The sequence below is a fragment of the Rousettus aegyptiacus genome, unplaced genomic scaffold (assembly GCF_014176215.1).
Source record: "Rousettus aegyptiacus isolate mRouAeg1 unplaced genomic scaffold, mRouAeg1.p scaffold_m13_p_5, whole genome shotgun sequence".
In the NCBI taxonomy this organism is placed as follows: Eukaryota; Metazoa; Chordata; class Mammalia; order Chiroptera; family Pteropodidae; genus Rousettus; species Rousettus aegyptiacus.
In genome coordinates, this window is record NW_023416308.1 from 42,661,691 (window position 1) to 42,682,207 (window position 20,517).

Genomic DNA, 20,517 nt, shown 5'->3' on the forward strand with positions numbered 1-20,517 from the left:
AGGCTACTAAGAATAGGAGACTTAGGAGCGTTGCTTAATACATAGAAACAAACATGGAAAAGCGGCCAAAAAGAGGAGACAAAGAAGAATGTCCCACATGAAAAAATGGAAGAGCTCCAGGAAAAATGGAATCCATCAATCTACCAGATGCTGAGTTCAAAACACTGGTTATAAGGATGCTCAGGGAACTTAAGGAAAGAGTAGATGAACTCCACTCTTAAAGTAGATAAACTCTACTCTTTGTAAAAGTGAGAACTTTAACAAAAAGATAAACAAAAATGAAGATGAAAATTTTGAAAGAGAAGAGTCAGAACTGAAGAATACAATATCTGAGATGAAGAGTATATTAGAGGGAATCAGCAGAGTGGATGAAGCGGAGGATTGAATCACTGATATAGAGAATGGGGTAATGGAGGACACCCAATCAGAACAGCAACAAGAAAAAAGGATCCAAGAAATGAAGATAATTCAAGGAGCTTATGGGACAACATCAAATATAACCATATTTGCATCATAGGGGTACCAAAAAGAGAAGAGAGAGAGAAAGAATTTGAAAATCTATTTGAAGAAATAATGATGGAAAACTTCCCTAACCTGGTAAAGGAAATAGACATACAACCCCAGGAAGCTCAGAGAACCCCAAAAAAGATGAAACAAATTGGCCCATATCAAGACACATCATAATTAAAATGCTAAAGGTTAAAAACAAAGAGAGAATCTTAAAAGCAGCAAGGGGAAAAACAGTTACCTACAAAGGAACTCCCATAAGACTGGCAGCTGATTTTTCAAAGGAAACTTTGCAGGACAGAAGGGATTAGCACAAAATATTCAAAGTGATGAAAACCCAGGATCTACAACCAAGATTACTTTATCCAGCAAAGCTATCATTTAGAAACAAAGAACAGATAAAGAGCTTCCCAGGCCAAAAAAAAAAACTGAAGGAGTTCATCACCACCAAACCAGTATTACAGGAAATGTTGGAGGGACTTCTTAAAGAAGAAGAAAATATATGTATCAAAACTATGAATGAAGAATGGCAATAACTACATATCTATCAGCAAATACTTTAAATATAAAAGAATCAAGTGCTCCAATTAAAAGATAGTATAGCTAAATAGATAAGAAAACAAGACCCTTACATATGCTGCCTACAAGGGACCCACTTCAGATTAAAAGACACACAGAGACTAAAAGGAAGGGAATGAAAAAAGATACTGCGTGATGAACCTAGAGGGCATTGTGCTGAATAGAATAAGTCAGATAAAGAAAGACAAATGCCATATGATTTCACATACACGTGGAATCTAAAGAACAAAATAAACAACAACAAAAATGGAAACAAACAGATACGGAGAATATTTTGAGGCTTACTAGATGGGAAGGGATGTGGGAAGATCAGGGAAAAAGGACAAAGGGATCAAGAAGTACAAATGGATAGTTATAAAATAGTTATGCTGATATAAAGTATAGCATAAGGAATATAATTTATAATGTTATAATAAATATGTAAGGGGCAGAGGAGTACTAGATGTATTGGTCTGAAAACTTTGAATTATATTGATCTCTAATCACTATGCTGTAAAACTGAAACTAATATATTATTGTATGTCAACTATAATTGAAAAAAATCATTGAATTATACACTGCAAATATGATCAAGAAATTGTCTATTTCAATAAAGCTGTAAAAAAATAAAATCACAATAAAAAATAAAATAAAACAAAAAAATCAAACTACCCATTTAAAAATATGAGCAACAGACGTTTCACCAAAAAGATACACAAATGAAAAGCAATCCCATGAAGAGATGTTCAATATTTTCAGTTATTAGAGAAATATAAATTAAAACTATAATGAGATACCACTGAATACTTGTTAGAATGGCTAATATTTTAGATAGATAGATAGATAGATAGATAGATAGATAGATAGATAGATAGACAGACAGATAGATAAATGGGTGGCATACCGAATGCTGGGTTGTATATGGGACAACTGGAGCCCTATCATTGTGGGTAAGAATGAGAAATGGTATAGCCATTTTGGAAAACAAATTTGGCCATTTTTACAAAGTTAAATATAAACTAGTCATACAACCTAGCAACTCCAAAGTATCTACTACATGAAATGAACGTATGTGCACACAAAACTTGCATGTGTTTATAGAAACTTCATGCATAATCACCAAAAACTGGAAACAACCCATGTCCTTCATCTAGTGAATGGATATGTAAAAAATAGTTTATATACAATGAAATCCTACTCAGCAATAAAAAAAAGAATGAAGTACTGACATATACAACAACATGGATGAATCTCAGATTTATTATGCTAAGAGAAGATAGATTCAAAAGGCTATAAACTGTAAAATTATATTTATAAGATATTCTGGGAAAGGCAAACAAAGCAGATCAGTGGTAGAAAAGTAGCTGAATGAAAAGGGGACACAAGGGAATTTTGAAGGACTGATGAAATTGTTCTATATCTTATTGGGTAGCAGTTACCTGAATTTTGAATTTGTCAAAACTTATAAAACTATACACTAAAAACGATTAATTATACCTCAAAGAAGTGTAAATTATACCTCAAAGAAGAATATTGAAAGAGCTCTTTTTTCTTGACAAACATAACCTATAAAATACGTATTAAAAATTACCATTCCCGTTTTACAGAAGACAAAACGGAGATATAAAGAGATGATTAACTTGTTCAAGGTCACAGAGTTAGTAAGGGGCAGCACTGTGATTGAAACCTGGGCTCTAAAGCTCCAGAGTTTATGCTTTTAGCCATCATGCCATACTGCCTCTTACATTTAGGATTTTCCTATATTCTTGATTATATTCTGGTCTACCCATTGGATTTTAACCATCTGGAAGTTACAATCTAAATCATAAGCATCTTCTTGGTATTTCAAATAAATGAGAATTACTCAAATATACTATACTCTTAGAAAACATTCAAACAACAAAAGAGTACAAAGAGTAAAGAATGAAGGGCCCCTTTCAAAATCCCTGCCCCTGCCCATACCCCAACTCTAGAGGTACTCTTGTTGACAGTTGTTGGATAGCCTTCCGTCGTGAAAGTATATACTTACATATGCACATCATGTGCATTTCCATTACCCTGCTCAATCTCCGGTCACAGAGTCATACTTGACTTGGAACCAAAAGCCATAATATGTGCATACTCTTGCTTTGACTCAACAGAAGCTAGGTCATCTCTATGTACCAATTATTTTCATTTCTAGAATACAAATAATAATACCAATTTTTAATAAGGATGGACCCCTTATTACATAGCTTCTGTTCAGTAAGTGCTGTTTAATCCAATATGTAAGCCACTGACTTACATTAGATGGCAGCTAAGACCAGGAACACCACGTCTCCATTCAATCCACCCCACTGGATGAGGGAGACTCAAATTTAGAATTGCCCATATCCAGTGCCTACTTTTTTTTTAAACAATCCTAAAACACAGTGTGGGTCCCTATGTCATTCAAGATGGGACTGTAGGAATTGAAGGGACAGGAAATACTTAGCCTAAAGAAGCAAAGACCCTTCAAGGATGTGAGCATTGGTTTAAAATATCTGAAAAGCTGTCATATAGGAAGAAAAAGCAGATTTGTTCTCCGTTGCTCCAGGGCAGAACTGGAATTAATCTGGATGCAGATTTTGCATGATGGAATAAAATTGCCCAACAACTACTATTAGCCAACAAAGGAGGAGCTGCCCATGAGGCAGTGGGCTTCCCACCATTTTTAGGTAATCAAGCTGAAACAGTGTGATCATTTGTCAGGAAAGCCAAAGAAAAGCCCAGCAAGCAGATGTCAGGATTTCATGCTTCTCTGTACAGAGGTGCACAGCCTCAGAGCATATGTAGGTATATATGAATACTGAAGAAAAAAAAAAAAAACAGTATGCCCCATCTACCTTTTTTGTCTTCCTCATTAGTTAAGGTGTAAATAATGGGGTAAGCAGAATTTCATGTACACAGCAACAAAGGCAATACGTAGAGAGATGGTTTTATAAGCTGGCCCTGCATTTAAGAAGGGGAGCGAAGAAGAGATTGTCCTGCCCTCCAAAAATGCAGACCTATTTGGATCCTAGCTGAGGTCCCTTGGCAGCTGACATGCACGCCCATCTGGCATGCTGGCATAGTGCCCCCAGCAAGGGGAGCTCTGCTTCCTGCTGGTGGGTGTAGGTGCCAGGTGGTTGCATATGCCTACAAAGAGGGTGGGGGGAAGGGGAGTCTGTCCCAAACAGTGCAGGGCATTTGCAATTCCCATGCTCACCCTCTGCCTCAATCAACCTCACTAGGGGCATGGAGGGGCCCTGGAGCTGTAGAGAGTGGGAAAAGAGAATCTAGGCACTGGAGAGGTTGGACTGCCAAATGAACAGGCTTTGCCACATTGAGCATGTTGTGGAGCCAAGACCACCCAAGGAACAACCAAATGGACGCTTGAAAGGAAAGGCCAAGGCACAAACGATACCAACTCAAAGGGCATCACAAAAGGTTTGGGCCCTTGAGAGAGATCAAGGATATTATATGATGCCCTTGCCTCTGTCATTCTCCTCCAAGAATAAGGAAGAAGAACTCTGAGGGAAAAATATCCATGTTTTCCTACATCTTGCCTTGGCGGAGAAGTCCTTTCTTTACTGTTGTCAGAGGGGTGCGTCTGAGCCTGTGGTCATTTATGCCTAGTTGTGTGGAAGTATGCCCACCCAAGTTGGCTGTGTGTGTGTCTGCGTGTGCATGCCCACGTCCATCTGAGGGTTGCAGTAATTGCATATTGCTGATGCTGCAAAAGCACAGAAAGGCTGGGCTGCTAATCCAATCATTCATGCTTCCCTTGTTCCAACTCTTGGATCTGATAGATAAAAATACCCAGGCAAATGACCAGTTTCATGGACTGTTTCCTCTTTTGTCAATACAAGGAATTGGGAGCTGTCATCTTGTCCCTCCTCTCCAGAGAGGGAACTCAAATATTTATGACCAGCTTTTATAACACTAATTGTATTCTAATTGTTTTTCCCCCTCAGCAGCATTGCTTCCCTCACCCCAGTGACGATGGGCAGTTCTCAGGTTTATGAAGAGTGGTTTGTCACACATGAAATTCAGAAGAGATTTTGAACAAGGCTGCCACGTTTCCTGCTTAGTGGTTTTCCTCTGTTCTGAAGCACGGGCTCTGGCTGGATGCCAAAGGCTGCATGTCCACCAGGCCCTGCAGAAAGGATGGGATTGGCTCTCGCCTCCCCCACTCCAAAGATCAGCAAGTCAGGGAAGCATCAGGGACAGCTCCTTGCGCTGGATGTCCTTCAACCGCAGTGCAAATTAAGTCCCTGCCTCAATTTCTCCACCTAGAAAATCTCTCTCCTCTCCCCTCCTCCCAAGCTGCTTCTTGTGTTTTCACTCAACAAAAAGTCCATTGGTGTTTTACTTTTCAGGTCTGAACACTGATTTTCAGATTTTCAGATCAATGAAAGTGCAAGAACGAGAGTGGTGTAATGGGAGGCACATTTGAGTAGGAATCAGGAAAGCCGATATCTCGCCGTTCAATTATTCATTCATTCATTTATACATCAAACATTTATGGGTTCCTACTGTGTGAGAAGTGTTGCCCTACATCCTGGGAATAGAGAGACCAGTGTCTCTTGTTGAGGCCCTGAAACCTTTTACCTCCCAATCCACAGCTGGTTCCTTTATAAAATGGAGAAGGACCAATAGGACACCACGGTCCCCAAGAACAGTGCATTCCAAGATTCGCCTTTACAATATTTCAAAGGAGAGCTTGAGAAACAACTCTGTTTAAGTAAAAAAATAAAATAAAATAAGGTCGGGACTCTTTCTAGTTCATGATCTTGGACAAATAACTTGGACTTTCTAGGTTCCAGACAGGGATAAAAGGAATCTTATATCTCACATTGATTTTGAGGATTAGATAAGGTAGTGTGGATGAGTGCTCTCTGTAAACTACACATAAAACAATCTATGTAAGAAATCACTATTAATAATAATCAGAAAGCCCTAGCTAACTTTTCCAGTCTCCCTACGCAAGGTGAAAAAAAAAAAATTGGACATTAGGAGAAGATGTTGGTGAAGGAGGTCTCTATTGACTGCCCCCTTTTTAAAGGAGGGAGAGAAATCTTCTCTCAAATAAGTCTTGGAGCAACTCCCCTGAGACATGGCTCCAGCTAACCACCACCCTGCAGGTAAGAGACCCAAGCTCAGTCATAACTAAAACAATAAAAGTTAGAGTTTAACTCTGTGGTGAATTTATCCCTGGGAGGAGTCTGGTGAGGTGTGTAACCCTAGCCTTGGGGAGCTAATAAAGTCTACAGAACCCTGGATCTGTTGTCTAATAAGGATCTCGGGGAGCTGGTAGGTGAGCTCCATGGACAATCTAGAGGGACAGTTGTGGGAATGAATAGCTGCTCCATGGAGGATTGTCCCTAAGACCAGAAGGGGATATTCCTGAACCAGGGAAGGCAGAGGTGAGAGAGCAGAAAAACATGATCAAGAGAGAGTGTAGCTGCTCTCAGCCCCATCCCCCGCCCCAGCCTTCCCACTGCTCTTTCATCTAGATGCATTGAACTTTAATTTGTGACCATGGTGGTATGAAAGAAAGGAATTCTTCAAAAGGGTGGAGTTGAAACAGAAAATTAAGGTTTCACAGTGTGTTTTACATAGAAAAGACATCAGATACAAGCAATTCCAAATTCTCCCTTGAAATGTTTGATGATCTGAGCAAGCAAGCGTGTCGACTGGTAGGACTTGGACAGTCTACATGACCTTGGCCAGTCACTTACTTCGTAATTGGTAAACTGGTAGTGACAATAGTAACTGTCCCATGGGGTTAGATGCATCATGTGAGGTAATATTATGTAAAGTCCTTCAAGAAACGGTATGCCTAGGGCAGCAGTCTTCAACCATTTGGGCACTAGGGACAGGACAGGGGTTCCCATGAGAACCTAATGTCTGATGATCTGAGGTGGAGCTGAGGTGGCAATGCTAGAGCAGGGGAACAGCTGCAAATACAGATGAAGCTTCATGTGTTTGCCAGCCGCTCACCTGCTGTGCAGCCCAGTTCCTAACAAGCCATGGACCGGTACCGTCCTGTAGCCCAGGGGTTGGAGACCTCTGGCCTAGAGGAAAGCATATAGGACAGAAGACCTGGATTTAAGACTCTGTGGTTCTATCTGCCTGTGGCCTTATTAAGTCATGTAATTTCTCTGAACTACATTTTCTTTATCTGTGAAAAAAATAGTAATAATGATGCCCACCTCGAAGGGTGGTAAATATCAAGTGAGATCATGAAAGCCCATGATGAGCTGTGAAGTGGATTTCAACATTAGTGATTACTCTTCTGATGAAGAGACCGAGGGCCAGGGAGGTCAACTGACTTGCCAAAGGCTCACAGCTACTGCGGAACCTGAGCCAGATTCAGAATCCAGCCAGGCTCTAATTTCCAGGAGGTCCTTTGTCTACTGCTGCCCTCAAAGAGGGAGCCTGGCTCCCCCAGACAGCCCTAGCTTGCTGTGCAGGCCTGCTGGCAGCCACCCTAACCAAATTGAGGGGGACCGGGTGGGGACTTTTACATTGAGCTGAATGCCGCTGTTTATATTGCCTTCCCTCAGGAGTTAACTAGACTCCTTCTAGCATCAATCAGTTCTATCTGGTTTCCTACTGGAGTAAACACAGGGCCCCTTGGATATTGACTAGAATTTAACAAATATACCCCTTACAACACCAAAACTGGCCACAGAATACAGCATTTACATGCACAGACCACTCCAGCCTGAACTCCCAGCTGGGAATGCCCCGCGACTTCCTCTTGAGCAAGGCTGCAGCAGCTGTGAGCAGACCTCAAGAATCAGTGGGAGTGGTTACAGGTTTTCCTTTTTAATTTTGAGACAGAAATGGTTAATTTGAGCCTCGCTGGGGCAAGGGGAAAATATGTGTTGGTAATGGCTAGAGCTAAGGGGGGGCTGAGCTCCCGCCAGCTCTGGGCCTCGACACTGGTTGGGCCCCCGTCGTGGGTCTCTGTGCACGCCATCCCAAGGACCAGTCTGAGGAGAGATCTCATAGCCCTGCCTCAGGCAGCCACCTGGAGCTGGGACTGAGTCTCCCCCTCTGCAGGGCAGCCTGGACCCTGTCTCTCCCCGCCTGTCTTCCCCACTGCCTCCCCAGCCAAGCCTGCAGTAGTCCTGAGACCCTACCTGCCTGGGCCCCCAGCACAGCCCTGGCCTGCCTTTCAGCTGCTTGCCCCAGGCAGTATCTACTGACCTCAGCTCTGCTGTCCCTGGAGAGGAGAACCCATGGAGCCAGGTTGAGGAGGGCTGAAGGCCAGGGTCAGTCAGGTGAAGGGGGTGGTCTCCACTCTGGACTCCACAGCTTTCATCTGCCCTGCAGGGAAATTCCAGATTAGGCTCTGGGCCTGTGCTGTGACCTCCCCAGCTTTCTGAAACCAATCTTTTTCATTATACCTTTGATTGCTGAAGTGTGTGTGTGTGTGTGTGTGTCCTTCTCAGAATAGCAATAAAATAAATCAGGCAAAAAATCCAGAAGGCCCAGTAACAGTATACTCTGTCTTGAATCTCTGTCTTGACTCATTAACGAAGTTTGGAGAAAGAATTCCTGCTCTCTTTTAGGGAGCAGCACCTTTCAGGTGAAAGTGAATACTCTATCCAAGCAAATACTCCATCCCAGGCCTTCTCATCACATTTAGAGCAGAGATCTAAAACCAAGTTTCTCAGCATTCCTGAGGGCATGCAGGCACCCATGTCCTCTTTCTGAAGAGAGGTACAGCGAGAGGACAAGGAGAGGAAGGGAACACCGACCTCTCTGCCTGTGCCTGGCCCAGCAGGGGTTCCCCTGCGCCTGCCTGAGTTCCATGTCTCCAGGTTCCCCAAAACTAATCCACCCCATAGCTTCCTAAGGAGCCACACAATAGCTTTATTGAGTGGAGCTATAAATTTCAGCAAGGCTGACCCTGGGAGTCAGCAATTACCTTCCGAGGAGGCTCCCTCTGCACTGATGCCTTCAAACACAAGAGGTCTTTCATAACCACTCGGAGCTGGGCTACAGGGTAGGGATGCCCGTGCCATGGCAGGTGCTGAGCATACCCCTTGCCACCGAATGTCCCCACTTCCCCGCCCCCACCCCAAGATGCAGCAGCAGGAGGGCGGGTCACAGGAACAAACACTGCTGCTTTGAAGGAGACTATTTGGATGGCAGCTTCTTTGTTTCCCCTAAGTTTTGGCCTCAGCCCAAAATCAAGGGGAGGATGGGGAAGAATAAATAACTGTATCTTGCAGTCCTTTTTAAAGTTATGACACACAAAGAGAAGTGGAGAAGGGAGGGAAAAGGAAAAAGAAGGGAGGGAGGAAGGGCCTTTACTGGGGGGAAATTGCTACATTTTCTAATAACAAGTAACTAGAAAAACAGCTGAACCTGAAAACGTCAAACTTCAATCAAAGTCACTCAGAGAGGAGTAGGTGGTTTGCAAAGGCTAGGAAATAAGGGGGAAAAAAAGAACAATTGGTCTGGAATTAATCAAGATATTAATATTAGAAAAGGTAGAAGAGCAGACAGGCCGTACCCAGGTTACTGGAGTGTGAAGAGCCCAGAGCGCTGGGCCAGGCTCTGTTCTTGGGCACCCCCAGCCTCTGTCTTTCCCTTTGCATAAGATAAGACCTTGAATGGGAAGAGGTCAGAGAAGTGTTAAAAAAAAAAAACTCCCCTCTCAGCAGCCAGCCACCCTGGCCTCTCTCTCATCCACACCTTTTCTCCACAGTGACAGGTCAGCAGCGTGGGTGGGGACATCTGTCCCCAGGGGCAGGTACCCATGGGGCAGCATTGACTGACAGTTCCAACCTACAAAGGGACTTGTTTGGTGGGAAACAGACACTTGGGCTCCCCATAGCTGTCAAGCCATTCCCTAGCTCTCAACTCATTTAAACTAAAAAACCCAAGTATATTTATTTCCGAGTAGACCTGATACACTCCAGTGCTCCTGCCAACTTGCTTTGCAACTTTGTACACAGCAGATCAATGTGTGCAATTTAGAAACAGAGAAATGAAGACTTCTGTTAGGACCAAGGGGTAGGGTGGAGGCAGGCTGACAAGGGGCTTGGCTCCTGCTCACTGTTCCCCATTCCTTCTTCTTAAAACTCTCACTTTCCCTCTCACCCACCCAGTAGTGCTGATCTCTGAGCCTTTAAAAGGGGAAGGAGGTCTTTGGGGCATGGACCTGGCATTTCTGTTTCATGTGCCTCACCTGTACAACAGGAGCATTAGCATAATTTCATATAAAACCACATCTGTGCATCCTGCCCTGAAGGGCACCACCTAGGGCTCATGTCCCCACACCCACTCCCCCGCCCACCCCAGGAGCTCCCAGTTCTTCAGCAGACATAAGGAAACTTGGGGACAGGTGACAGAATGTTGAACAAATACAGATGCTATTTATCTTCCATCCATTTTCCTGACTATTCTTAAAGGACTTAAAAAAAAAAAAAGTTTAACTCAGTTCTGTTGTGAAGGACGTTGCAGGTTCCTCTGTGCTTAAGAAAGTGATTCTAGCAGGTTGGGGAGGTTTCTTCTCCACATTCCCACCGTCGCCTATGAAGGAGGCAACTCAAGGGGAGAAAATAGACTCAACTTTGCCAGCTGGTGTTACAACAAACCTGAAATTCATTTACATGAGGTTGGCTCGGAAACCCCCTCGACACCAAAGCAAGGCCTTTCACCCACTGTCACACACGCCCTCAGGCTGAACACTGCTCCTTTTCCCACCAACTTGCCCTTGATGTTCATGTTCATCTGAATTTACTAGAGTAGTGACACTAGGGAGAGGGGCATGGTGAATTTCGCTTTGAGCTCCACACCCCTGCTAGGAAGGGCATGAATGCCTAGTAGGGTTTAGACAAAACAAAAAATATTTCGTATCTGCTGAGCGCAGGGCTCTGTTATGTGCTTTTGTGGACCCTGTCACAGCCTCTACCAGCATACCCCTCTCCACCCCCACAGGAACTCCCCAAACCACAGGTGCAAATGGAAGAACTGGCTAGATTAAGGGATTTACCCAAGGTCATACAACATGTGAGTGTTAGGATTCAAAACCAGATTTTCTGACTCCAACGCTAATGCTTTTTCCTTGAAAATGCCATGATGTGGAGGAAGGATGAGCTCAGCTCGGGACCCAGGCAAACCTGGATTTGAATCCTGGGTGAAATCTGGTTCTGACACTTGCTAATGTGTGGCCTTGGACGAGTACCCTTTCTGAATCTCAGTTTCCTCATTTGTAAAATGGAGAACCTAACTCCTACATCGGAGGATGGTTGTGAGGATTACATGGGTTAATGCCTGTAGAATCTGGCACAATGGCAGGCCTGAAGTTTGTACAAGCAGATGTCACTTTCCTTTCTCCTCACTCTTCTCCATTTTATGAGAGAAAAAAAGTGATGTTTTTCATTTTAGCTTGAGATAAATGTACAACTCAATGAATTGTCACCAAATGTACACGTCCATTTGCCCAGAAACCGGACCAAGAAATAATGTGTTTCTACCTCCTGCCCCTCTCAGAGGCCCCCTTTCTGTCCCATAGTCACCAACTCCCTTCAAGGGTAACCACTGCCTTGACTTCTAACATTACAGATCAGTTTTACCTGCTTCAGGCTTTTACATAAATGGAATCATATGGTATGTTCTCTGCTGTGTCTAGTTTTGTTCATTCACCATCAAAACTGTGAGATTTGTCCATGCCGCTGCGTTGGCTAGTTCCTTTTCTCATTTCTATATAGTATTTCAGAGTGTGCATATATTCAATTTAGTAATCCATTCCATTGTTGATAAATATTTGGGCTGTTTCCAGTATTTAGTTTTTATTAAAATGCTGCCATGAACATTCTTGTGTGTGTGTGTGTGTGTGTCTTTCGATAAATATACCTATGCCTTTCTATTAGCTATAAGGTACGTGTACATGTGCACCAGGACATGCTGCCAGACTGTTTTCCAAAATGGTTGTCCCAGTTCACACGCCCACCAGTAGTGTTCAAGAGTCCTAGTTGTTCCACACTTTCATTGATACGTGGTATTGTCTGTCTGTTTTTATTTTAACTATTCCGGTGGAAATGTTGTGATATTTCACTGTGATTTTAATCTATATATCCCTGATTACCAAATGTCTATTGATCACTTGCAGATCTTCTTTTGAGAAAGGCCAATTCAAGTCCTTTGCCCATTTTCTATTGAATTAGCTGCTTTCTTATTGCTCTGTAAGATTCTTTACAAATTCTGGATATGAGTCCTCTTATAGATAAGTTTTGCAAATATCTTCTCCAACTCCGTGGCTTGCCTTTCTGCTTGCTTAGTTATGTTTTTGATCAATTAAAGTGATGAATTTTAATGTAGTTTAGTTAATCAATTTTTCCCCTATGGTTAAGCTTTTCATGTCCTACTGAAGAAATCTTACCTAGCCTCGGTCCTAAAGATATCCCCCTATGTTTTTTCTAAAAGCTTTTATCACTTTACGGTTCTCATTTAGAACTACAACGTATCTGTTTGGTATGAGGTAGGGGTTACAAAAATTTTTTCCAATTAGAATATCCAGTTGACTTAACACCACTTATTGCTAAAGGCCGTCCTTCCCCCCACAATATTGCAGAGCCATCTTTACCAGAAATGAGGCGAATGAATATGTATGGGGGCCTGAGTCTAGACTGTATGTACTTTGTGCAATTGGTCTACATGTCTACCATCTCATCTGTAGAACTCGATCTTAATAATTATAGCTTTATGTAAGTCCCGAAGATACTCCTTAAAAAACCAATGCCAATATCGTCGCAATCCAGGAATTGTGGAAATGGGTGCCCTCTTCCTTGTCTCAGGTAGACTCTGCTGGTGCCAAACTATCTGTCTAGTTAGTTGGATGGGAAGAGGGGAAAGAGTACGAAGAGGAGAAAGATATATTGTGAAAGTTCCATCTTTAGACTAAGAGAGATAGGGGTAAGTTGCCATGTGTCCTTCATGGTAAGAAGAACCCAAAGATGTAAGAAAGTTCATAGAGGTATGGAAAGAGCCTGAGCCCAAGGGTCAGAATCCCTGAGTCCTACTCTCAATCATGTCGCTTACCTCAACAACCTGGTTATTCTGTCTGGGCCTATTTTCCTTCTGTAAAAATAAGGGCTGGAACTAGATATCCTCTAACACCCCTTCTATCTCTGAGAGTCTATCACTGTGATTCAGCCAAGGAAAAGAGTAATTGGTTTAGGAAATGATCCTCCAGTTTATAAAGGTATTTTCTATTAGAAGCAACAGAACACTTTCCTATTTTTATTCATCCCCAAAGCAATATCTATCAGAAGGTGTGGACTCTGCTAAGCTGAACTTCTCTTTTATATTCAGGATGTGGTTGTTAATACTTTCCTCTGAGCTAGGATTTGGTCTAGAGGGAGACATACATAGTTTTGGTGCCAGATAGACATGGATTCAAGTCTTGATTGGACAACTTGCTTACTGTGTGACTCTGGGATAATGGCTCCACTTCTCTCAACCTCAGTAGCTTCATATACAAAATGGCGGCTAAAATATTTACCTTCTTGTGTACTTTTGTCAACCTAGAATTTTTCTCTCAGGACAAGCTACTGTTTATAAACTACGTAGTGTTGCCACAGTATTGAAGCTTCGTCAGGTGTCTTATCACCCCTCACCTATTCAGTTGCTTTACTGTTTTCCATCCCCACCTGCCATGAGCCAGCCAATAAACGTATCAGTAAGTTAATACTTCACCTGGAGCCAACCCAAGGTAATACATCTCTGCTCAGAGATTACCAGGGCTCATTTTCAGTAAATGTTCCCAAATGCCTAAGTCCTAGGGAATGTGGTTATGAGTATTTGTAAGGTCAGAGGAGGAGTATGTCAACACTCAGAGTACGGGGCACAAAATGTGACTCTGTTCACAAAGCATTTAGCATAGTGTCTGGCACATGGCAAACATTCAATAGTGATATCTACTGCTATTTCTATTATTCTTATGACACCGAACATCTGTTCTGTTCTTCATCTTAGGTGGAACGATCCTAAGGTGGCATACATCTTTCCATGGCTAGAATACCCAAAGGATTGAACCTCCTAGGCCAACTTGGTTTTTGGTTTAAATGAAACCATTGCAGGTTATTTCTTGGCTGGCAGTGGAGGAAAGGAACAACAGATGGCTTGGTAGAGAAGACGTCTTCTTCCCCTCTACCCAGGGGCTCTAGGGAGCCCTTCCCTTTCCCCACAGAAAATAAGGTTTTCCTTTAGCCCAGCTCTCCACATCTACACTGTCAAAGGTCCCTGTGACCAGAGAGTGGGCCTCTGGCAACCGGCCCCTTAGCTTCTGCTGGTCAAACAAGGGCTCTTATCTTTCTGCTCAATTACTATGTCCTACAGAGGTGACCACTTGCTGCTGTATGATCTTTCTATGCTAGAATTGCCCCCGAAGCCCAGGCCAGCCACAATGTGAGCCCTCTCAACTGTTTCAGAGAGGCCTTTCCTCTTCTGATTCTTTCCTCCTGTGTGGCTGGAGGGGAGCAGGCTGGGCACACAGGCCCTCAGCAGGATATAATAGCAGATTTGTGCATGCATGCAGTTTCCCAGCACATTTGTTTGATCCGTGTCCAGGTTCTCTTAGACATTTGCTTCTGAGCCGACAGCCAAACATAAAAGCAGTCCCAAGTGGCTGTTTTCAGGTCTTCAACGCTGGTTAGCCGCAGTTGGGAAATCTTCTCCTTCCCGGTGCCCCTAAGTGAATTATCACATGTTATCAAGTCAGAGCTTCGGGGTGGCCAAGCCTAGCTCTGCTGCTCCTCCTCTGATGATCTATCACCCGCCGAGTGGGTTATTAAGTCGTTCTCTGCCTTGGAGTGTGCATCAGTCTGTGGCTCTGCCACCCTTCCAAGGGTGCAGGGCAGAGGGGTTCCTGGAGTTTCTGTCCCTGGATGTTTGAACCTCACACTTGGCACCACTCCATCTGCCTGCTGAGGGATCTTATATCTGATCACCGATCCCACCTCCAGCGCATAGTTACTCCCTCCCTCCACACCTATCCGAGCCATTCCAGGGACAATTTGTTCTACTGTCAGCTCTCCCAGAATACACAGGCCTGGTCTGCCCCACAGTGCTCCTGCTCAGGACGGACCCTCCAGCCTCTCCTTGGTCCTCTCCGACCAGGTCATCCCTGCTGCCCTCAGCCTCCAGGCAGCATGGAGGATTAGATTGCACATGAATAAGCAATATTTGTGCAGCTCTGAAAACCTAGAGTAAATCTCTTGAGCGGCTATAAGGTAGCAGTGCTGTGTTTCCTGTCTCCTATGCCCTCCTCTGGCTCCCCCAGCTCCTATTTCACTTGAAGGCCTTTTTATTTTCTGGGATGTACTTGCAGGTGAGTGACTATATTAAAAACAACACCATCAAAACACAGCATTCAGAGCAGAAAAACAGATCCTTGGGAACAGTCACTGGATTAACGATGAGAGGTACTTGGAGAGTATACCCCCATCCTGCCTCTCCCTCTGCTGGGAGGAAGAGGAAGTTAGTCTTTCGCTTCCCACACAAGTTCCCTGCCCTGCTAAGTCACCGGCCCCACCTGCCTGCGGGAGGGAAAACCTCTCAGAGGTTTTCGGGAGTCACCCACTGTCTGAAGAGACTGCCCTTTGGAAACATCTGGAGAGGTGAGGTACCCCTGAAGTAGGTTGTCTTAATCAGCCTCGGCTGCTATAACAAAATGCCACAGACCCAGCGGCTTAAACAACAGACATTCCTTTCTCCCAGTTGTGGAGACTGGAAAGTCTAAGATCAAGGTGTGAGAAGAGTTAGTTCCTGCTGAAGGCCCACTTCCTAGCTTGCAGAGGGCCACCTTCTCTCCGTGGGCTCACACGGCCTTTCTTTGGTATGTGCACTTGGAGAGTGACATCCTTCCATCTACCCCTTCTTATACAGGCACTAATCCCATCATAAAGGTCACACCCTCATGACTTCACCTAACCCTAATTACCTCCCAAGAGCCCCTCCCCCAAATACTACCGCACTAGAGTCAGGGCTTCAATATATGAAAAGGGGGCACGCAAAAATCAACCGATAACAAAGTGATTGCCACTTTTTACCTAACTCATAATGGATATTCGACACACACTGTAGTCAAATCCTGCCCACCACTCACCAGTGGCGTTCCCTAGGTAAGTTACTCTCTCTCTCTGTGTCCCATTTTCTTGACCCATGAAATGGGAAATTGGATGCTAGTCAGAGATGTTTAGAGCTGTGCCTGAGCCATACTAAATGCCTAAGAAACACAATCAATTTTTACTTTCATTTCATTCTGCCACCTCCACTCCTCACTCAGGCCAAATTCTAACTGTTATGGTAGGTATGGCAAATGAAAATGTTTGTAATAGAGAACATTTATTTTGTTGTCTTCAAGAAGTTCCCACCACCCCTTTCGATGGTCCTTCCTCAGGCCTGGGAAATGCCTGTTTCACTTACTTGTCTCTAGCACGTGATAGGTGCTCAATGAATCTATTTCAAGAGAAGAAAGGGACAGAAAAATGAGGGAACACAGGAAAAAGAAGGGTAAAAGGGAGAAGGAGAGGGGAGGAGAGGTAAGAAAGAAGAAACGATGGAAGAAATTACCACAAACTCAGTCTGTAAATAATTGAGCTCATTATCTATCTCCTCCCCGCCCTGGCCGCAGCACGCTTTCTCCTGATTTCCCTATTTCTATCAATGGTATTATTTTCTATCAACTGAAACTTAAAAGCGCAGGGTGAAATTCAACTCTTCTGCATCAGTCGTTCCCTTTTTACATTCAGCCACAGACTCAGAGTGCCTCTTCATAAGGTTTCTGAGACTTTTTTTTCCTTTTCTAGCTACTCTCACTGTAGTTCATGAATTCATCATCTGTCCTCCCCACAATGTAATCTTCCTACCTCTACTCTGTGTCCTCACAACACTTTCTGCTCCATGCATCCAGATTAATCTTCTTAAAGCACCATCCCCTTTATATTATTTTCTGTTTCAAAAACTGACAATGGTTTCCCTTGCCCGTGGACCTCACACCATCCTGGCGTCATTCTCCACTTCTCTTCTGTCCAGATACCCTCCTGGAGCCAAATTTGTCTTCTCTCTGTTCAGGTCATGTTACATGCATTTACATCATAAAGAATTTCATTTAGATGCTAGACTTGCACCGTCTGAAATGGTAGCCACTAGCCACATGTGGCTATTGAGCACTTGAAATGTGGCTAATGATACCGAGGAAACAAATTTTATTTTATTTTATTTTATTTTATTTTATTTTATTTTATTTTATTTTATTTTATTTTATTTTATTTAAATTAAAAATGTGGAAACAATGTAAAAAAATTTTGCATTAGATCCACCTTTATTGTTTTGATAGAACCGCATTTCACTTTAACCATTGCATCCCATAAGATATTATTATCGTACCATAGTACGTGTGGTGGGAACGTGTTATTTCTAGTATTAAAAACGCGTCACTGATTATGTTGGTGTCAATGTATTGATTTTGTTTGAATGATTCCTTTTTCCTATGCACTGATGTACCATTGTAATGCGGTTATTTAAATATTTTATACAGACAGCATCAATTATACTAATACTCGTTTCTTTTTATTTTTTTAATGTGCCTACTAAAATATGTAAAATATGTATGTGGCTTACATTTCATTTCTATTGGCTTGCTCAGTGTTAGCTCTGGGTCATGACACACTGAAACTTTATAGTAAGGGAGGCATGAAGCGGGCCTCCCTGCAGGTGGTTAAGACAACCTCCAGTTGGAGCTGGTCCTGTCAAGGGGATCTAGAAACTAGCAGCTCTAGGTACACAATGGACCTTCAGTAAACATCGAAGAAGGTGGTAGAGCATGGTGAGTTGGAGGGTAGCCTTGGGAATAAAACTAGCACTGAATTTGAATTCCAACTCTGTCGACTTGATGGATGACTCTGAGGCTCAGTTTTCCCATCTGCTATACTGGAATGTTAATATTATCGAACTCAGAGGGCTGTTGGACGATTACATAAGATAATGCTCTTAGCATGGTACTTACAGATAATGAGTGCTCAATAATTGTTAGTTATTAGGCAATTGGATTTAATGGAGTAGAGGCAAGAGGTGTATAAAATTACTTCTGGAAGCCTGTCGATTCCTCTTTTCTCTGATTCCCAGTCACATGATTGCTATAGAGGATGACCTTCTGACACAGAGATGAGGTTCATTGCAGCAATAAAATCAGCTTATAGGGAAGTATTTTTTACCCATAGACTCAGCACAAAATGCATTCTCGAATGTCCATCAACTAACCACAATGACTTGCCCTTGCAAACCCTGTGATCAGTTCTGAGCTCCATCTCCAGACTCCCTGGGACAGGGTGTGTGGGTAGGGTGGCGTGAGCTCTGTTTCTATGCAGTTACTAGGTCTGCCAAAACATAATATTCAGAACGTCTAGCTCTACCCCCAAAACACACCTCCAGACTCTCTCAAGGTCAACTGAAACTAACCTTAGGCTGGATGTCACCAGAAGTGTGGTATAAGTGTCCAGAGAATTGTCAAGGAAAAAAGCCTCTCTCCTGTATTCCCACCTTACTCTTTTCTGGTCCCTGGCACTACCCAGGCAGGCAGGCCAATGACTTGGAGACCTGCCCTGGGGTCCTGCCAGGCAGGAGAAGAGGAAGCAGTTTCATGGCTTGAGTCACTGGAGCTCAAGTTATCTCCCAGTGCTTCTGAATGAAGAGGAGAAACAACAGTGATTTCAGACAACACTGGAAGAAACGAGAAAGTAGAAACCAGCTCTAAGTTATCTGCAGTGTTCTAGGACCCAAAGCCAAGGAGAGAGCCAGGGAGTCTGATTTGGGACCTAAAGAAGCAGAGAATAGCTCAAAGGGCAAAGGGCCATGACATTTTGGCAAATAAACAGCACAGACACCCATCCTCTAGGCCTACAGCGTCTGTCAGGGTCCCTCCCTACCAGCTCTAATGTGACTCTGAGTAAGTTGAGATCTCAAAAAAGGGTTGCCGAATACCAGTAAGTTCCTCCATTTCTCAAGTCTAGCGCCACAGAGAGCTGTAAAGGGGTCTTAGAGGAGAGAACTGTCAGTACTCTTATGATTGTAAGTGGCTGACTGTTTTCTTAATGAAAAGAAGAAAAGAAGGAATTTCTTAAAAGGATCCTGAGTATTTCCTCTAACCTGAGCTAAGACTGAAAAACCACACCATAGAAAATGCAGAAACCACAATAGACCAGCTGCTTCCATGTGGCAGAATTACTCCAAGTAGCAGAGGTTACTAGTAGCTTAGTCCAACATGCATTCTTCCTTTCCTCCCTAGTGACAGAACCACAGTTTCACTGGGCAGTGATGCTTCCCCCCAAAAAACTACATTTCCCAGCTTTCTTTACAGTTAGACTTGGCCGTGTAACTAAGTTCTAGCCAACGAGATGTAAGCAAAAGATTTAAGGCTTCTAAAAAGGGAGAGACATTTTTTCCCCCTCCTTTTTGTCCTAACTCCCTGGAAAACAAACAAGATCACTAAAGTTTCTGCACCCTAATTAAAACATGAGATGACTTGGAGGCTGGAAACCGCACTGAGGCTGGAAAAGCATAAAAACGGGAGCCTGACCTTGGAGCTCTCTGGCTAGCCCTGTTTTGCCTACCTCTGAATTTCTTTTACTTAAGTATGACATGTATGTCTTTTTATTTAACTTCTGTTTTTTGTTTCGTTTTATCTTGTTGTGGCATGAGGTCAGGGGGAGGACATTTCAGTTAAGTACAGCAAAACCAAATCTTAACTGACATACTACAATTAGGCTGTTTCTTATTTACAGCAACTTTAAGTAAGGAGGGTCTACCTGGCTTTCTCAGTTCTTGCTTTTAAAAGCCTGGGAAAGTTCTCAGAGTGCCCTACTCTGAGTCAGGTACTATCCCTGGACCAAGCAGCTGTGCTCATGGGGGAATGTCCTGAGAAAGGCCAGGAGCTGAACAGAGACAAGATAGCTCCTATGCTGGCCACTGCCTGTGAAGGGAGGGACGGCAGGTCCTAGATGTAAAGAGAAATATGAGCAGACAATGCTCGTGAGTCTATTATAAGGAGGAGTGAGTTTAAATGCCTTAATTTCCCCATTTTCAATACATATCATTGTCATCTGTAATAATATTATTTTATGTTTATATAAGGCTTTACATTTATGTGACAAATTACAACATACAACCCGTTTTCCCAGTTATTACTTCATTGAATTTTCACAAGAATCCTCTACAGTAGTTATATAATATCTCCATTTTTTCCAGAAGAAAAGCGAGACTGAGAGAGGCTAAATAACTTGTTCTAAGTCTCACCATTGGGACAGATCAGAGCTAGATCACATATCAGGGTGCCATTTCTACCATCTCAACTAACGTATTAATTAAGCAGTTGTTGAGCTTCCCTTATAGAGAACTGGATTTGAGATGATATACCTCTCTCCCATG

At 43.1% G+C, this 20,517-nt stretch overlaps 1 long non-coding RNA gene across 4 annotated transcripts in view; it reads right to left on the bottom strand.

Annotated features, from left to right (window-relative positions):
* LOC107505065 overlaps positions 1-20,517 on the bottom strand; it is a 144,561-nt gene that overhangs the window by 87,755 nt on the left and 36,289 nt on the right. For 2 of the 4 annotated variants that reach the window (XR_004950824.1, XR_004950822.1), the window contains exon 1: positions 8,284-17,305. This is a non-coding gene — a long non-coding RNA (uncharacterized LOC107505065). Of the gene's footprint in view, positions 1-8,283; positions 17,306-20,517 lie in introns of those variants that run through there. The other 2 variants (XR_004950821.1, XR_004950823.1) reach the window with 2 other exon arrangements.